This window comes from Doryrhamphus excisus, chromosome 12, assembly GCF_030265055.1.
Source record: "Doryrhamphus excisus isolate RoL2022-K1 chromosome 12, RoL_Dexc_1.0, whole genome shotgun sequence".
Classification (NCBI taxonomy): Eukaryota; Metazoa; Chordata; class Actinopteri; order Syngnathiformes; family Syngnathidae; genus Doryrhamphus; species Doryrhamphus excisus.
In genome coordinates this window covers 19752845-19773701 of record NC_080477.1, presented here as the reverse complement: position 1 = coordinate 19773701, position 20857 = coordinate 19752845, and the positions used below count along the sequence as shown (strand labels likewise).

The 20857-nt window shown below is 38.7% G+C and overlaps 1 long non-coding RNA gene across 1 annotated transcript; it reads right to left on the bottom strand.

Annotated features, from left to right (window-relative positions):
- Positions 1–1281: 1281 nt before the first annotated feature.
- On the bottom strand, positions 1282–6779 carry LOC131139704 (uncharacterized). The gene is made up of 3 exons (XR_009132290.1): positions 6672–6779; positions 1654–1756; positions 1282–1479 (listed from the first exon to the last, which is right to left on the bottom strand). It is a non-coding gene; the product is annotated as an uncharacterized LOC131139704 (long non-coding RNA).
- Positions 6780–20857: the final 14078 nt, after the last annotated feature.

Genomic DNA, 20857 nt, shown 5'->3' with positions numbered 1-20857 from the left:
GTGTTTTGTGTTTGTCGAGGCACAATGTGTACAGTGTGTCAAGGCTGCCGGAGCCTTCAATTAACACAGCGTTTAGTGGCGGGATTGTGTTAAAAAACAAATCAAATCTCAGGATTTCCCAACCATTTTTTTTTTACTATGTGGACTGTGAAATTGTACTCTGAGTAGCTCATTTTAAGATTTTATTTACTGTTGCTATAAACTGCATTTTATGTTTAGAACCATTCAATCTATGTTTGATTTATCACATTCACAAGCTAAGGCAAGGGGTGTCCAACCTTTTCCGTTCCAACCTCGCATTCCAAGAGTTTGGCATTAGAGAAGCCTTCTTTTAGATAAATTAGTTTGCGCCACAGTCGGCAACATGCATCAATCCGCTGAGTCGAGATCGCAGCTGTTTTCACTCTAGCCGAAGTACTGTTATTCTTAACAGGGTCCTAGAGCCCTGCCCTTTACATTTGCTCCCTTTTCCTCATGTTTCCTGTTGATTTTTTTTTTGATAACCCGCACAGAAAGCTTTCTAGATTTTCCAGAATCTGCACCTATTCCTGTATCTGTATTTCCTTTGAGTAAAAAAAAATCCCAAAATGTTTGTTTCAATTTATTACACTAACGGCCCACTTCCGCGCATGCCCACTTTGCTGTGATTGGTTCCATTCAGCTTGTACAGTTTGTACCTGGGCATGCCCATATAAGAAAGTCCGGCTCACTGTGAGCACGTGTTAGAATTTTTTTTTAACCCCAACCTCTATTCATTCATTCATTTTCTACCACCTACCCTCACGAGGGTGGTGGGCGTGCTGGAGCCTATCACAGCTGTCTTCGGGCGAGAGGCGTTTTTCCAAACCTAATTTTCTAAATAATTTGTTTCTCATCATGTTACGCCTTTAAAAAAAATACAATTATTTTCCCTTAAATATTTAAACTCTATACTACTAAAATTAATAAAAAATTCGATTAATTCCTTCATTCATTTTCTACCGCTTTTTCTTACGAGGGTCGAGTGCATGCTGGAGCTTATCCCAGCTGTCTTTGGACGTTTTTTCCAACCTAATTTTCCAAATATTTTTTTTCTTGTCATATTACACCTTTAAAAAAAAAAGATATTTTTCCTTAAATATTTAAACTCTATACTACTAACACGTATGCCTTTTAAAAAAATAAGATATTTTTCCATCAATATTTAAACTACTAAAATGACATTATTTTCCCTCATCATATAATGATTATAATTAATTCTCATAAAAATATTACGTATTTCTCCTTAGAATACAACTTTATTCTTTTTTAAATTACTGCAGTTTTTTGGCACGGCGACCTGGTGGTTAGCATGTTGTCCACAGTCAGGAGATATGGAAGATTTGGGTGTGAATCTCCATTGGACATCTCTGTGTAGAGTAGGCGCTTCAGGCCAAAAAAAAAAGCACATGTTGCAAATGGCCTCCGGACCGTACTTTGGACACCCCTGTGTTCACGTTTCTGAAATAAATATACACTGTTAATTACAATTGCAACTTTCATCATTTTATGTTTCTACAACATGCACAACATATCCGACATCTGGAGGTCAAGACTCCTGCACACATCATGTTCTCATTTAAGAAATAAGGAGCGACGCTAATGAGAAAAAAATATGAAAAAAATCAATCCTACCACATATCCAACCCCTTTTGCCTTCATAGTGTGACGGTGAAGCCATATGGACACTGCAGGGTGCTACTCAGGCCCAAACATCACCAAATGTTTCTGGCATTCTCTATAGACAAAACAAATAAAAAAAAAATTGATGTTAATTTCTAGTTAGGTTGTAATTACTAATAGGCAAAATAATCTATAAACACAAGAGGAGAATTTGACTTTCCAAAATGCTTGAAATTAGTAAAATAGTTTTTTTTATTGTTCTGTGCATTGTTCTGTGCATTGTTCTGTGCATGCATGCATGTTTGATTTTTTTTTTCTCAGATTTTACTACATATTACTTGAGATACTTCAGGTCATTAACTAACATAGAAGATGCTTCATAAGAAATTTTTAATTTGGTTAAAAAATTATTTTCAAAAATTTAATCTGTGCTGCTTGCTTCTACCAGTAGAATGGAATTTTAATAGAGCAAAAAGACATGAAAAAGAGTGAGAATTACAGGAAAAAGCAGGAGGCTGATAGCAGCTGTGAGTAAGTATTGTATCCTAAGGTGAAAGGTCACAGAAGAAAAACTTAACAATGTGGTTTATCAAAGGATGGAGCACATGTACAGTACATGTACAGTCTGGATGTTCAATGTGTTCTCTATTACACAGTCCAGGTGATTCCTGGCCTCGGAACATGATCTCCTCCAGGCCCGTTAAAGCGGCGTGAACGCGGCGTGGATTGAGTTTAAAAGTAATAAAAGGGAGCGGACCTGGCGGCTAGGTGCGATCGGATTCCTGCGAGCGACTTTTCTTTTCATGTGCGGCCTGCATTCAACGAAGCGTTTAATTCAACAAATCCACGGTTGTGATCCAGCACAAACTCACTCGGTGCTAGGGGGTGGTGTTGGTGCGGAGGGGGGGGGCGGGGGGTTACTTCAATTTGTACCAAAGCATCTCCACATGATCAAAGGACGGCCGCCCATTCCCAACATGCTGCTTAAATTAAGACTAACACCACAGTCCTGTATTTGGAATGGATTACCAGCGTAGGAATTCTGTCTTTCTTTCACACATATGGTTTCAATAGGGCCGCCATGCCAGCTTCACATCTTTAATGGGCTGACAGGCAACTTTGGTGCTAACTCTACAACTCCCAAAAAAGTTTTTCAGGCTGTCACAGAGCCCAAAAAAATAAAAATAAAAAGATCTCCCCACTCCACTGTGATTACAGAGATTCTGGCTGAAGTGTTCCCAGCATGCAGCACACACCGTCTTTATGGGACCAAGTCACTTTACTACATGTGTGTGTGTGTGTGTGTCGAAGAAGGGAAGGCTGCTTTGTAACAAACCAAATTTAGTAAACGTAGCAATCTCAATGTTAGCTTCACGATCAAGTAAATTAACTTCATTTGTCAAGACAGTAGGGGTAGCGAGTGTACTTTAACATTGCTAGCTTGTGCTGGTTAGGCAAATTTTTACGTTATAACAGAAATTTTATTATTCGAGACAGTGCATGATATGCTGCCTTGCCTCACTGTAGATAGTTGCACTTGGATGTTACTATGACGGAAATTTGAGTCTGTATTCAAGACAGTGCATGATATGCTTTATTATAAAGTCTTTAAACTTTAATGTCACTTTCATGGGAATTGGCTTCTTTATCCAAGACGACGCATGATATGCTGCTTTGCCTCACTATAGAGAGATGCACTTGGATGTTACTATGACGGAAATTTGAGTCTGTATTCAAGACAGTGCATGATATGCTTTATTATAAACAAGCCAAACTTTAATGTCACTTTCATGGGAATTGGCTTCTTTATCCAAGACGATGCATGATATGCTGCCCTGCCTCACTTTAGATATGTGTACTTTGATACTGTTATAAAGAAAGTTTGAGTCCGTACAAGCTAGCAAAACCTCAATATCAGTATCATGGAAATGAACTTCTTTATTGACGACAATGCATGATATGCTGCTTTGCCTCACTGTAGATACTAGATGCACTTGGATGTTACTATGACGGAAATTTGAGTCTGTATTCAAAACAGTGCATGATATGTTTTATTATAAACAAGCCAAACTTTAATGTCACTTTCATGGGAATTGGCTTCTTTATCCAAGACGATGCATGATATGCTGCTCTGCCTCACTTTAGATGTGTACTTTAATACTGTTATAAAGAAAGTTTGAGTCTGTACAAGCTAGCAAAACCTTAATATCTGTATAATGGAAATGAGCTTCTTTATCCAAGATGATGCATGATGTGCTGCTCTGCCTCACTTCAGATATGTGTACATTGATACTGTTATTAAGAAAGTTTGAGTCTGTACAAGCTAGCAAAACCTTAATATCAGTATAATGGAAATGAGCTTCTTTATCCAAGACGATGCATGATATGCTGCTCTGTCTCACTTTAGATATGTGCACTTTGATACTGTTATAAAGAAAGTTCGAGTCTGTACAAGCTAGCAAAACCTTAATATCAGTATAATGGAAATGATCTTCTTTATTGACGACGATGCATGATATGCTGCTCTGCCTCACTGTAGATAGTTGCACTTGGATGTTACAATGACGGAAATTTGAGTCTGCATTCAAGACTGCTTTATTATAAAAAAGTCAAACTTTAATGTCACTTTCATGGGAATTGGCTTCTTTATCCAAGATGATGCATGATATGCTGCTCTGCCTCACTTTAGATATGTGTACTTTGATACTGCTATAAAGTAAGTGATGTAGACGATGTAGATGATGTAGATGATATAGATCCTTGTGTCCCAAACTTGGACACTTAAAAATTAAACAAACACAGCAAGATAGATAAGATAGAAATAGAATAATAATACATATATAATAATAAATGTAAAAATAAATAATAGATAAATACACAATACATATTTAATAATAATAATAATATCTGATATCTGATGAAAAGCTACTCTGCCTCAGAGCGATAGGAAATATTTGAAGTTGTTGTCATGGAAATTAGCTTCATTACTCAAGACAGTGCATGAAATGCTGCTCTGCCACACTGTGGATGGGTCAATTTTTTTTTTGGTGGATAGGCAAACTTCGATTTTTCTTTATGTAGACCTTGTTGAAACACAGTTTGGACACCCGTGTACTATGAATTTGTAGTGCGCATGCTAACCAGAGCGGGCAGGAATGCATTGTCTCTGCCTGGTCTCCATGTGTGGGGCATGTGGAGGCCACGGGCGTGGTTCTCCTAGTGCGGCGCTGCAAACGGAGAACTCCCTCTGCGTGCTGTAAAAAAGCTTCTCTCGTGTCAGCGTTACAGGCTACACATGGTGGCGTGCACGCATGTGCTCCTCTTGTCACCAAAGTTGGAGATATGTCACCACACCAACCTCCCCGCCCCCTGCCCCGCACACCACTTGTTTGGCTGAGCGGGTGTCAGAGGCATTAAAGATATAAACGGAATATCACACCCGGGCGCCGAGCCTTCAGATTTCACTTAAGGCTCTCGGGAGAGTTCACAATGTGACATTTTTACTCAGCGTCTGCACTTTTATTGCAACAGGCATAAAGCAAAGCAGAATAGTGGAAGCGGCGGTGGCGGTGGGGGGTCGCTGGGTGACTTTCTGCGGGTTGGGGGGCGTCTCTCCAGGAGCACGTTGACACTGTGCAGCTCTATTTCTAGTTCTGGTGCAATTAGACAGCTCCCAGAAGACACAGCGATACATGAATACACTCTTGTCAGTGTGTCACTCCAGGAGTGCTCGTATCGTATAGTGGGAGCTCCAGGTGTGTGTGTGTGTGTGTGTGTTTTGTTTGTGTTTGAGCGCTTGCTTTATGCGTCGCATTATATCACTTTTATTCAGTCGTATACTATATTGACACGTTTTCAAGCATGCCACTGGGTTTGTAGATATGCCATGTGAGAGTGTGCGATTTGTGTGCATGTACTTTCACTTAAAAGTTCACTATCACAGTATGTGCGGCTCGGTTGCAAGTATAAACGTATACAGTGCAATACAAACACAATATCAACTATATAATCCACTTTTACCATAGAAAATCATGGTTGCAGACAAACTATCACTATTATAAAAGTTTTTTTTTTTCCTGGCAACCTTTTAAGTAACATTTTTGAACTATTAACGGTCAACATTAACTGGAACATTACAACACAAAATACTATAAACACTGTTTAAACACTCTTAACTTTAACAACAAGTTGAAGTTGGCTTAAAAATACATTTTTAACCATCAACTTTCAGTGTAAAAAAAGTGTATTGTGAAGGTGACAAAACATTAGCAGCTGGTTAGCTACCGAGAAACTAGCATTCACCTTGTTTACTGCATCACGTGAATAGTGAATTCAATCTAGGAGATAGCTTAAGTTAGCGTTAGCGGCTAATGTTAGCAGTAGACTACACTGTCTGGACTTAATTGTCATCTTGACTTTGTCAATTATCGACACTCTCGTTAAATTAAAGGGACTGTCTACAACTGGTTCAAGACATTTTTTAACACAAAAAAATAGATTGAAAGTAGTTAGAAGGACTTGTTGTGCCACTAGCTGCTAACCCAACTTTATAGGAGTTGATAATAAACGGCGATGTATCTTTTTAAAATGTCCGCTTTTAACATAGAGCCATATGTGTTGGATCCCGAGTCCGATCCGGAAGTAGAGGCTTGACAGTCCGAAATTTGTCAAGATTTCTCTCAAAAGTAACTTTAGCATTTTAGCATACAGCATCGGTAACGTCGAATGTGGTCATTACACATTTTTTGCGGGACTACCAGTGTTTAAAAAACTCGGATAGAGCTACTAATTTTGTTGGGAAACGGCTATCCCATAAAAAAGCCTTCCCAAACTTCTTTCAGGGCTCATTTTCAAACGCGCAAACTTCATTATCTGAAACTTTGGCGTTATTTAACGTGAGAATACAATATTCTAACTAAAATTATAGGTCAGAAAAGTGGAAACTTGTAAACTTGGCAGCTACCGCTAACGGCTAACTTTTAAGAGTTGACCCCACTTCACTTTAGTTTTTCCCTCCAGTTGCTATCTACCTTTTTCAGTAGGAGATAGCCATGTTGGTGGCTAGCATGTGTAGCTAACGTTAGCCATCTTGCTGTTAGCGGCTAATGTTAGCAGTTCTACCAAGTTCGACCTGTTCTATGCATTCGTTGAGCATGAACTGATGAAGACTGCTCGTATAAAAAGGGAAACATTTTTTTAAATAGCCTGAAAAATCCAATTGCGATGGAGTCCATGCCCTGAGAACACAATGACCTGGATGAATAATAATATTTATAGGCAATGTCAGCAGTTGATTTTACTGTCTGGATTTGGGGATTATTTCAATCCCAGATGTATTTTCCGATCAAATTTTGGTTGGTTTTCAAAAGTACAACTTTAGGAGTGCTCATATTTGATGATTCTAGTATCATCTTAACGTCTGTGTTGATGTTTTGATTCTGTAACTACTTAAATTGAAGGAAATATGGAGCACCTATATCATTTTGCAGTTTTTGGGAAGTTGTTGATTTGTGTACTGGACCGGAAGAGTCCCTTCCCCAATCAGTTCTCCCACTGTCTTTGGTAACGTTTTTTTCCAAGCCGCCAAAAACACTTCAAGAACAAGATCCTGTTGTGTGTCTTCTGTGGGCCATGCATGCGTCACTCCCAGGTTAATAGTCGCATACTGTCACGTCATTTCCGTGGCCATCATCCTCGCCATTAGTCACTAGACGTACATCGTAACCTTTATGCCGCTGATTAACCCCGGGGGCTCCAGAGAAGGTGGGGAGGAAAAGTTTTCCAAAGACAAGAAATCACTTTCACGGCGAACATACGCTCCCTGCCCCCTTTCCTCTGGTACAGCTCAGTGCACAGCCTGTAAATGTTTGTCTTTGACTTCACATACAAGACAATAAATTAAGGGCCATTTATCAAAGTGGCTTTGTTGCCGCCTGACAAAAGCCACTTTATGCATAAATTACGACGCTGGAGAAAAAAAATACTTTGAGCGTTTGAAGTTGACAGGTATGGATTTACATACATAGGCGGTGTAGTAAATATGGTTTGCATTTGAAAGCATTAGGTTGATGCCTTTGTACTTGCATGTTAAGTCCGTAATAAACAGAGAAATAGAATGAGCTACATCAGTAAATATGATTTGGACATCATATTTCTATTTCCATTATTTCCTATGGGGACAATTGAGTTATATATACGATCTCTGAGGAACACTGAAAGCTTCCTTTTATATCTTTATACATTTATCGCTACTGACAAAAAAAATGGCAGCTTCGCATGTACTGCCAGAAAAATACAATATATTAATATTGTTCTCACATTAAAATATTCAAACTACTTCAGCATTAAATATGCAGGTGAAACAATAATCATATTTAGGTGAATTTTAATGTTAACATAGCGCATGACAGGAGGCCATAACTCAATGTAACAGTCCGACTCCCAATGTCAGCTTACAAAGAACACTTAACTCATCACACAGCGTCTGAACACTCAAAAGGTATACCTAATATACAGACATGTACATGTATGTATATGCATTTCATTTGAGCAAAGCATTCTTTGGAGGACAATTACCATCCAAAATGGATGGCTGGCACTGCAATGCTGCCTGTGTCCACCAGAGGGAGCCAGAAAATCCCGGAGCCCAAAGGGAGGCTGATGTCATTACAGTGCCCCAATAAATTAATTGCATAATTTTTTTTCCTTTTTTCCCCCATTTCTTGCTTGTATTGGTACATGTTTGTATACTTGGCAAATTTTAATGAAGAGTCTTTATATATTGCTTCACAAGTTCATGTTTTATTTTTAAATATAAAAAATACATATTACCCAACATTATCATACATCAATAGACAAACCCAGTTATCATTTCAGTCAGAAGGCACCCTCATAGAAAAGAGTTAAATATGGAAATATGCAAATCTTAATCACAACCAATCCTTTAGTTATATAACAATGAACGTGGGCTAAAAAAAAATGGCACAAGACGTTCCTTGGATCTCTTACGGAAAGCTTTAGGAACTTTGTCGGCATGTGCGAAACCCCCTGCCACCCCCTCCAACATGTGTCTCGCCCGGATGACGTGCTCATAAGCGACTTCTTGAGAAATGCACACCCACTTGAGAAGACAAAAAAGCCGGCCTTACGCTGCCATTGGCGGGCTGACCTCTTGACGCGACCTCTCGCCTGTTTGCTGACATTTTTTTGCAATGGAGGCACTTGAACGAAGAAATCAAGGGGGGGTGGGTGTTAGTTGTATGCAGCGTTCTGATGGATGAGGTCTTCTCCTGTTACATTTAGAGAGAACACAGCTGTGAGGAGCTGTTAAGTACACGCAAACAAGCCGTCTGCTTCAGACAAGCCTGCCGGGCACCCGGCCCCTCATCCCACTTGTACCACTCTGACACATGATCACAGACAGACAATACATGTGGGAGCACGGCGCGCTACGCACAAAAGTGCGAAATATTTCCGAGCAGAACAAAAAAATACCTCCCCCCTGCTTCTCTCAATACCGCCGGGACCCCACTTGGTATTATAATTCATCTTGTTTCTCTTTGTCTTGTGTGTTTGTGTGGGGAGGGAAGAAGAAGAAGTGTGAAGGGAGTGAAGGGCGCTTTGGTGGTTTAGTGACAAGGAAATAGGTTAGGAGTGGGGAGACGTGGAGAGAACATCTGCTGGTGTCACACTTTGTCTAACGTCTTCTGAAAAGGCGCGGCTATCCTCGGCGATGTGGAGGGAAATTGTTCTGATATTCTGAGCTGATTGGGGGAATTCATGTGTTCTCTTTAAAACAGAAGTAAGGAATACTTTGCTGCAGGGCTCCCCCTACAGATGTGGAGTAGAGTTTACTTACACTTTGGTGAACACAAGTAGAGCAGCAGTAGAGATTGGTTGATGATCTGGCACGGCAATGCCGGCTCACTCCTCCCCCTAAACTCTCTGATTTAAAAATGAGAAATTCAAGCAATCATAAGTATGTGTTAGGCTTTCATGAATCAATCTGTTAAATGTCATTAATATACATCATTTAATATAATGCATTTTAAACTTAAAACACATGCAAAAATATTACAAATATTAATCACATTATTTAATAAAAATAAAAATAATAATTATTATTGTTATATTATTATTATTATTATTATTATTATTATTATTATTATTATTATTATTATTATTATTATTATTATTATTGTTGTTGTTGTTGTTGTTGTTGTTGTTGTTGTTGTTGTTGTTGTTGTTGTTGTTGTTGTTGTTATTATTATTATTGTTATTATTATTATTATTATTATTATATAATAGTAACTATTATTATTGTTATTATTATTGTTATTATTAAATAATGTGATTAATATTTGTTTATTTGCAGTTTAAAACAAGTTTTAAAACACACAATATTTTTGGATGTGTTTTAAGTTTAATATTAATCACATTAGTTAATAATAATAACAATTGTTATTAATAATAATATTATTATTACTACTAGTAAATAATGTGATTAATATTTGTAATATTTTTATTTAATTACTATTATATAATAATAATAATAATAATAATAATTATGATGATGATGATGATGATGATGGTGATGATGATGATGATTATTATTATCAAATAATGTGATTAATATTTGTGAAATTTTTGCATAATAATAATAATAATAATAGTAATAATAACAATAACAACAATAATAATAATAATAATAATAATAATAATAATAATAATAATAATAATAATAATAATAATAATAATAATAATAATAATAATAATAATAATAATAATAATAATAATAATGAATCAATTGAATGTAAATCAATTTAAAATTTGAAAAATTTGTAAAATAAAATAAACAACAAAATAAAATAAATGCTTTTAAACCCTTTTGGCATGCAAAAATTAATAGATTAGATATTTTTTTTTTAAATTGTGTTTAGCCAACCGGATAATTTTTTTAAGTAGTTTTGTCTGATATTTTGGTGGGCGACATTATCATGAAAGCATGATACTGGTAAAAAAAAAAAAAGCCACGATAGTGCATGGTATGTAAGCGGTGACTACCACATTGGTAGACTTTGTTGCCACGTGGGGACCTGGATGTGATGTGATCGTGACGCTTGTGGCAAACCACAAATAAGCTTTTTGCACTGACGGATAAATATCACAAAAAAAAAAAGCCGGTTTGGATCAGCGGTCCGCAGCTGTGTTGAGAACATGTGGCACTAAGTCACACTGATGATTCACATTATCATCGGAGACGCTCTACTGCTGACAGACGGATGTTGCGGTGGAAATGTGGATCCCAAAGACAAACGTAGTAACCTTTTGTCGGGTTTTAGTAATAACACATAAGTGTGAGTGAAACTTCAGACCGTTTGGCTAATGGGGTAATGCGTTCTTTGTGTGCCACTGTATGAGTGTGTAGTCCTGATGCAGCAGCGCTCATCACTGCCACTGCCACAGTTGGTTGTGTTTTGTGTGTGGTTGCTTTTATTTCACTCCCAACTACTTGAATGCCTTCTGTTGTGTACAATGCTGCAGCTAATACTCGACATATAGTGCATATTAGATACCAAGGACACTTTGAACATAGAGGGCAGTGTGTGTAGAGACATTAATCTGCATTAGAGGTAGAGGACTAAAAAAATTGAATAAAATTAAATGAAGAAATTTGATATGCTACAAAAGAATTATACAGATTCTTTGGAAGCTGCAATTAACTGTAATATCTAAACGTACTAAATGAGAGACAAAAAGGTGATGACACAACTGCACAATAGAAGAGATTATGTTTGGTGCAGTTTTAAGATGTAAAAAGGGCCAAAAGGAGGCAGAAGTAGATTTTATAAGAGCTCGGCATGCATCTATCCTATGTAAATAGCGCAGCAACTGGGAAACAGGTGCATATATTTGTGTATTATTTTGTTAGCAGCACATTTTTACCAACTGTGATATTTATTGCCGAACAACAAACGACTCTACAAAAAAAACATCTTACAACCAGCACGGTATAAATAGTTATAACAATAGAAAATGTATCGAACATTCATTCATTCATTCATTTTTTACCGCTTATCCTCATGAGGGTCACGGCCGTGCTGGAGCCTATCCCAGCTGTCTTCGGGCGAGAAGCAAGGTACACCCTGGACAAATAACCATTCAGACTCACATTCATACCTATGGACAACTTGGGTTCGCCAATTAACCTAGCATGTTTTTGGAATGTGTTCTAACAAAGAACACTAAACTCATCACACACCAACTTAACACTCACAAGGTATAATTATGAAACCAGCTCAACCGAATCATTCATTTATTCATTCATTTTCTACCGCTTATCCTCACAAGGGTCGCGGGGGTGCTGGAGCCTGTCCCAGCTGTCTTCGGGCCAGGACACCCTGGACTGGTCGCCAGCCAATCAGAGGGCACATATAGACAAACAACCATTCACACTCACATTCATATCTATGCACAATTTAAAGTTGCCAATTAATCTAGCATGTTTTTGGAATGTGGGAGGAAACCGGAATACCCGGAAAAAACCCACGCAAGCACGGGGAGAACATATAAACTCCACATAGAGATGACCGAGGGTGGGATTTGTATCAAACATATGAAAACATCAACACATTATCAACTATTATTTCAACGTTTAAATATCCAATAAAACACAATGCAACCCACATCCCATAATGTATTGTTTTCAAGCTAAAAGGCTACTGTATAAGGATAAGGAAACCCCTGAGCGAGAAGAGGACACATAAAGATGCGGACAAGTCGATGTCAGCAGGTTGCAGGACACACTATTGTTAAGGGTCTCCATTCATCACAAGGCCCGGGGGGTAAAAGAGCAAGCCCACTTCCTGTATCCCAGCACTTCACACTCAGCTGAGCTGTTCTGCAGGGCCTTTGCAAACAAAGACAACCTTTGCACAGACATCGCAAAAAAAGAAAATAAACAAGCAGATGAATAACGCAGACAGGGGGTCAACTGCTCGAAGGAAACATATTTGTATAAATAGCGCCCGCTGTTATTTTTCCACAACGCGGCGGTACAACAACGGCTACGTGCTGTTTGGCTGCGGCCTGAGGGTGATGAAGGAAATCCAGGTTTGTGCCTCTGGGATGGCGTCACACTGCTGGCATCCAACTGATAGGACATGAAGGACAGCCCACTTGGCACTTGTTCTAGTATGTGGACAGAAACGACCAGCACCTACTTTCCAAATATCCACAAACAATAGCCCCGTCTATCACCATTTACTGTCATCAAGCTGTGTCTGTTGAAAGAAAACAACCATTCCCCTTCAACTGCATTTCTCCAGATATTAATTTGGCTTAATTTCATTGTGGCAAACATTCCGGGCAAGTTTATGTGAGCACGAGCGTTTGAAGTGACAGTATGAAATAATAAATCCAATTAAATATGAATCACAGGGGTGATGTCAGCAGTGGCTCTGATTCCCATTTTGGAATTTCAAGAGCAAACACATGTGATCGCTGTCTCTGCCATATCCTCCCCCCCGCTCTAACCCTACCCCTCCATCCCACTAGTTCACCTCTAATTGAATATGTTTCTGTTGTTGTTGCCAACCAAAGCCCGCCCCTCGCCCCCACCTACTTCCTCAAGCACGTAATGCATGCAGTAAATAATTCAAATGAAATTAATTTTACAGCACCTTGTTTCCACTAAGCATGCCAACATCTGTTGTAGAGTCACAAGTTTACATTGTTGGTCATTACTTTCCACAATGAGCAAAATGTTTTATTAAAGCCCAGTGGGAGTCCCTCTTGGATCAGTCAGACCCGACGGTGCTGACGACTGAACCCTCCCTGAACTCCTGACAGTCAGGGATTGGCTGGGGCAGGGCTGCCAGTGTTGCCTCCCAGAAATGGGCCAGGACTTAATGAGATTGAGGTATCAGACGGACTCTGTCCTTCAGAAAACTGCTGACCACAATCGAACTGTGTTTTTTTGCTGACTTTTCTTAGTTACACTAGTAGATGGAACCCGACAGTCATTTTAGGACATTGAACATGCAAACATAACAGACTATTTTTCTTGGTTCAATACGTGCAACATAACATATGCAATTTTATTAATGCTGTCTTTGCATTATTTTAATTCCATTTAAAATGAATGCACAGATCTGCAATCTTGTATACGTGACATTCAATGGCAATACAGCTTTCTACAACATTATACTGTTTGTCTCCAATTGTACATAAACAATACATCGGTTCCATACCTCACCATGATAAGTGAATGTCCATGAAGTAGGATTCCTTATTTGTAAATTCAATATTTCTCATAGCTATATCATAGATTACCAGTTTACGACCTTCCAACTACAATTTTTAACATTATTAAAGCCCTCTTGACATCGTCAACTTTACACCAAATTAGCTTGGTAATGGTTTAATTTCATTTGAACATGCATCAAATTACAATTGAACGCATCACATAATCAGTTCACAGTTCCACATGTCCAAAAGTAGGAAGTAGCAAAAGCTTATTAAATCCTACCCCTCCATCTGGTACTTTTACAATCAGTAACTGTTACATTTGTTCACTTCCTGCTTTCTTAATATAGTTTAAAAAAAAATTTGGTCTTTTTTTGTAGCTTGGTGTGGGTTACTGCCACAACCGTAGCTGGTGTTATGGATTATTGTGAGATACCTGTAGTTCAAACCTGTAATAAAGGCCTGTTGTTCCGGCGATCAACTCTGGTGCTTGTGTGCCTCAACGAACGCATTACAGTAACATTACTGTTACCCAGTGACCAGTGTAGAATACTATGCACCAGCACAGCTCATGGAGCAAATTATGTTTTTTATTACATCAAATTTGCTTAAATATGCATTTTTAAAAAAAATAAGGATTTATGCATTAATGGTTTTTTTTTAGAGTCACAGGACAGCTGTAATTAAATACTGTATAGTACAGTGCCTTTCAAGAAACCCACAACACTTCACAGTGAAACCCACTATTCATTCACTGGACATGGGATTGGAACCACCAACCATCTGAGCCACTGATTCACGAATATAGTCCAAAGTCGTAGTACATTCAAATGTCGGCAGGAGGACCCAGCTGTGTACAATCCCATTAGGAGGCATACTTTCCCTAAGAACTTACGAACTGTACAATCTGATGGGGGTTCAGCTTCAGAGATTCTATGGAAAGCCATTTTTTAGGGGTTGCATCTAATTACCGCAGCATAAACAGCGAGTGCATGGCAAGAAACAATAATCCGCAAGTTGAATCATGGGACAATTTATTTGTAAACAGAAACCATAGAGAAGGTATTATATTGCTCTATAATAATGCTTTCCGCACAGCACCATATTAAATGGGGGAAGTTAATGACATCCATTGTGGCAGAAGGGAAGTGCCCCGCGTATGAACACATTGGGTATAATAGACAAAAAAGATGTGAGCGCACATCTTGGCACGGAAAGGAAAAAAAAAAAAAAAGTTAAATAATGCGTCTACTTCACTCAGGAAATAGGCAGTTTACTTGCGATTGCAGCTCTTCAAAGGACGGCGCATTGTGTATTCATCAATTTTAGTAGTCGCGGGGAGCAGACTGCCATACATAAATATTTAAAAACAAATAATATATACGGCAAGATGCATGCGGACAATAATCAGCAGTGGGGCCTGAACTTCTCAGCGTCAAAACACTCTGGTCTCCAAAGGCTAGGGGGGGGGAGCTTTTCAGACGTGGGTGTTTTTGCATGTGGGACACCGAGACACACCCGTGAGGAACTCGGGGGTGATTATTGCTGATAGCATGGTTTTACTAAAAGCATTAACAATGGCAGTGGATCATATAAACCTCGCTGCCTGATATTACAACTAGATAATTGATAACTGATTTTGACCCAAAATGAGCCAAACACCCACCAATTTACAGAGATGCATAGCAAGGCTGCAAAAAAGATGTAAATACATAAATTATTAAAAGGAAATCAAATATAAAGCGACTCCGATTTCCTCCCACATTCCAAAAAAAACATTCTAACATGCTAGGCTAATTGGCGACTCAAAATTTTCCATAGGTATGAATGTGAGTGTGAATGGTTGTTTGCCTATATGTGCCCTGTGATTGGCTGGCAACCAGTCCAGTGTGCACCCTGCATCTCGCCAGAAGACAGCTGGGATAGGCTCCCTTGTGAGGATAAGCGGTAGAAAATGAATGAATGATAATATAAAGAGAAATGCATTCAATAATAATAATCAATAATAATAATAATAATCAGCAACAACGGAGTCTGAGCTTCCAATATTTTAAGGCACAGTCACAACACTCTTCAGGGCTTTACCCAAGCAGAAAACAGGCGGCGGGTGTTTTTCGAAAACACCTTGCCTCTGTAGACTTGGCTGTAAAATGTGAAGGGACCACGGGACACACCCCTGAGGAGCTCCGGAGTGCTTGTCGCTGCCGAGGGGGCCCTGGTAGCCTGGCTGCTTCCGAGCAGGTCATCCATGCTCTGGGCCTCTGCCAGTAACAGATGTGCTTAGACAAATGACTAATTGAAAACCTAAAACAAAATCAGCAGCTTGGCTATTTGGCCAGAGTAATGACGGGCGTGCGCTGATAAAGGGAGCAAACACACACACACACCCCTCTCATCAACGGCGCCATTAACAATCATGAGCAAAGATGAAAACAACGCTTGGTTTATTCGGCAAATGAAAGCACATAACTAGATGCTGTCCCTAGAGTCCATTTCCAATTTTAATAATACATCAAGGAGCAGAGCGGCTGCAAAAAAGCTAGCACGACGTGAGCCAAGCCGTACTTACAGCTTCAGCACTGGGGAACAACTCCCATAGCTGGGAAGTGAGCAAATGCATAAAGGTACCCAACATGATAACTATTAGCTAAATTAAAAGAGCCATTACAAGACTACTGTCTGGAATCACTCGCAAGCACAAATAAACACCAAAAAGAAAAAAAAAATATCAAAATTGCAAATTTTCCTCACCTCGTCTCTGCGTCCTCAGCAGCCTGAGTTTGCTTCAAATTATGTGCATGAATAATAAAACACCTTCTAATTAAAAAGTGTTGTTAAATATGCAAAAATCTAATGATAATGAGATTGTGCAATACCTCGGAGTAAAAGTGCATTATAAATTACTTAGGAGTGCAAGTCGGCTTGACCCAAACATCGCATTTTGAAGGCTATGCGTAATATTATGTCTGGGGCATATGGAGTGGGGGTTGTGGATAGAATGGCGCCTCCAAAAATTGTTTGTGTACTCCTTCGTTTGTGGGTGTGTGTACATAACATATGTGTCTGGGTGTTAGCAGGGGGGGGATTAAATGTATGCAAATATATATGATGTCTGGCTCGCTGCTTCTTCAAGGGGAAAGTCCTTTGGGTGCCTGCCTGCTTGAGGTCGACAATAAGGACAGTATGCGCTTAATTGCATTAGGCAGATCAAATATGACATAAATAATGGTAAATAAATGAATCACAGTGATCACTATATTATGTCCCAATGCAAACAATGCCATCCACTAGGAACCGGGGTGTTATAAAACTGAATATTACACCAGAATCCAGTGAATATTAACACAATCGATATTATACATGTGACAGTAAATCAAAATGTCTACTTTTCTTAGCTGTGGCAGCTGAGCAGATAAATCCTCATGCCACTCACTGATTCCTTTGCGTTGGCGTCTCATCATCAATCACGGGCGCTTCCGTGTTGTCCTTTGATTGAGTTGTCCTCGTGTCAACCTGTGACAGCGTCTTTACTTTGCCGATAAACCGACAGAGAACTCTTTTACACTCAAATAGTGGAGCTTTGTAGAGCGGTAAATGATAAAATCCACGACAGTTAGAACCAATCTGGATTTTATGTGACGTTACGAACTGAATTGATGGATTTTTGGTCTATGGAAAAATGAATGCAACTGAAAACATTTATGAAAAAGCGGGATTGATTTTGAGTATAGAATGTGGTAAATGTCAAAGTCATTTCTTCTCTTTAGCCTTTCGTGCTTGCAATCGGAATAGTCGCCAATAATCACACAATTTGAGAGGTTTTCAAATTGCAAAATAAGAAAAAATAAGAGCATGAAATTGGGTTGCAGCGTCCGTGTCTCCTAGTACTTTCCCATCAACTCTGAAAGTGTGTGTGTGTATCATAGAGGGAGAGTGTGTGTATAGCTAAGGCCTCTATAAAAACAATCAAACGGACAATACACTGTGCTATTGACTGATTCTATAAGTTTGATAAATGCAACAAAACAAAAAAATCATAAAATGAAAGGCTCATTATAACAGTGCATGGTATGCTGCGTGTTGCTAAGAAATAAAAAAAATCTAAATAAAATTCTCAATAATGGTAATGACAGGTTTATTTTTGGAAAAATTGACTTGTTTTGAGACAAAATGTGCCAAAATATGCATATAAATAGAGGTGTTATGCTGGCCTTACATGCTCAAAGTATGAAAGGCGACAACAAAGACAACACATGAAGAAGAAGACAAAAAGCTGTTTGCAGTATTATGCTGGAGTAGTCAAGGATGATATGCAGCTTGCTGCTCGGAAATATAAAGCCACGACAAGTATTGATGTTTTTTTTCCGTTTTTTTTAAAACTGGGATTCATTTTGACCCAAAATGTGTCGAAATCTAAGAAACAATAGGGACACTATGATCGTGTCATGTGATATGGAAATTGCAACAACAGTGCATTTTATGCTGCTTGCTACTTGGAATTCAGAATTCTGGATAAATTGTCAGGTTTTGACACAAAATTTGCCATAATTTACCAATCAATAGAAATAAGTGTTTTTCTGGCAACACAAGCTGGGATTGTGGAAGGTCGGGAATAAAAAAAAACACAACAAAAGTACACAAAGAAAGGCTGTATTAGGTTGGAATAGTCACGAAAGTGCATAATATGCTGCTTTCTGCTCTGGATTTGGACCCAAAATGTGACCAAATGGACTCACAAATAGAAGTGCATTGTTGGCTTTACATGCTAACAACAAATGTGGAAGAAGAAAAAATAAACAAATCTTAAAACTATATTAGGAAAGCAGGAAGTGAACAAATGTAACAGTTACTGATTGTAAAAGTACCAGATGGAGGGATAGGATTTGTCATGACGTCCTCATACTGACAAAAAAAAAATAAAAAATAATAATAAAATAAAATAAAATAAAATAAAATAAAATAAAATAAAATAAAATAAAATAAAATAAATACAAAATAAAAAATAAAAAAACTTAAATTATATTAGAAAGGCAGGAAGTAACAGTTACTGATTGTAAAAGTACCAGATGGAGGGGTAGGATTTAATAAGCTTTGCTTCTTCCTCCTCCTTTTGGACATGTGGAACTGTTAACTGATTATGGGATGCACTCAATTGTAATCTGATGCATGTTCAAATGAAATAAAACCATTACCATTACCATTACCAGAAGAAAGGCAATTAGCAGTATCATATTGGAATATTCACACCAGGACATGGTATTCATTTTGCAGCTTATTATTAATGAAGGTATTGTGGACATTGGCAAAAATACACACATGGAAGATTGTTGAGATTAATTTTCACCTAAAATGGGACAAAAATGTAGACAAATCGAAAAACGAGGCTGGTTTAGTCAGATTTCTTCCCTATACTCTTTTACTTATGATTCGCTATCACAATATATATACACCCTGTCCCCGCTGGGCTGACTTTTACTACACCAATCTATCTCCACAGGTAATTTGTAATCCACTTTATGGAGATGAGCCTTTCAGGTGAAGGATAGGGAATAACTAGGTTTGCTAAAACGATGAGTTTATCCTGATTGAGAAGGTTTCTCAGCACACGGGAGAGACATGTTTATTCCATGTTGGGCCTGTCAGTGGGAACAAGGTGCATATTTCACTCCGAGTCAATAGGCCTCGGTCATGTTTATAAAACTTTTAACGAGCTTCATCAGCCATTCAAAGCCACCATAGACACACAATGTCATCTCGTCTCCTTGCTCGCGCCCCTGACCTTCCCGGCATCCTCATGATGTTTGGGATGACTTTCCGTAGTGTCTTTACAGCCAAATAAATGGCCGCGTTCAACGATATCCTTCGCACATCAGGATGCTGATTGTTTTTTATGTTTTGCCCATAAACAAACACTTGATGATGAGGGAGGGGAATAAATCTTTTATATGAGACCTGGAGTCAGCTGGCGAAACAGACTGACGAACCAAGCGTATGCACAATCTGACTTAAGACAAGGATTGGTGCTTTATATGTACTACCTCAGTCAGTAAGTAAACTTTTATCCTTAAACTCTGAAGTACAGTTAAACAACCGTCTAGGACAAATGTAACATTTTTACATGGGATTTTTCTTACATGACTGTAAATGTCATTGCAAAGACGTTTGGCTTGATGGTGTCCATGTACCTCAACCAACCTTGCTCAAATTTTACAGACTGCTTGTCAATCCCCGTAAGGTGTGTACCAAAATTTACGGAGATTCGACGAAAATACCATAAAGTTACAATGAGTGACACTTAGCGCCTTTTGAGAAATTTCAAGTCAATTTTTCATTCATTCAGTTTCTACCGAGGGTCATAGGGGGTGCTGGAGCCTATCCCAGCTGTCTTCGGGCGAGAGGCGGGGTACAACCTGGACTGGTCGCCAGCCAATCACAGGGCACAAATAACCATTCACACTCACATTCATACCTATGGACAATTTGGAGTCGCCAATTAACCTAGCATGTTTTTGGAATGTGTTAGTGTGCTTACAAAGAACACTAAACTCATCACACACCAACTTAACACTCACAAGGTATAATTATGAAACCAGCTCAACCAAATCATTCATTTATTCATTCATTTTCTACCGCTTATCCTCACGAGGGTCGTCGGAGGTGCTGGAGCCTATCCCAGCCAATCACAGGGCACATATAGACAAACAACCATTCACACTCACATTCATACCTATGGACAATTTGGAGTCGCCAATTAAGCTAGCATGTTTTTGGAACGTGTTAGTGTTCTTACAAAGAACACTAAACTCATCACACACCAACTTAACACTCACAAAGTATAATTATGAAACCGAAACCAGCTCAACCGAATCATTCATTTATTCATTCATTTTCTACCGCTTATCCTTACGAGTGTAATAGGGGGTGCTGGAGCCTATCCCAGCTGTCTTCGGGCGAGAGGTAGGGTACACCG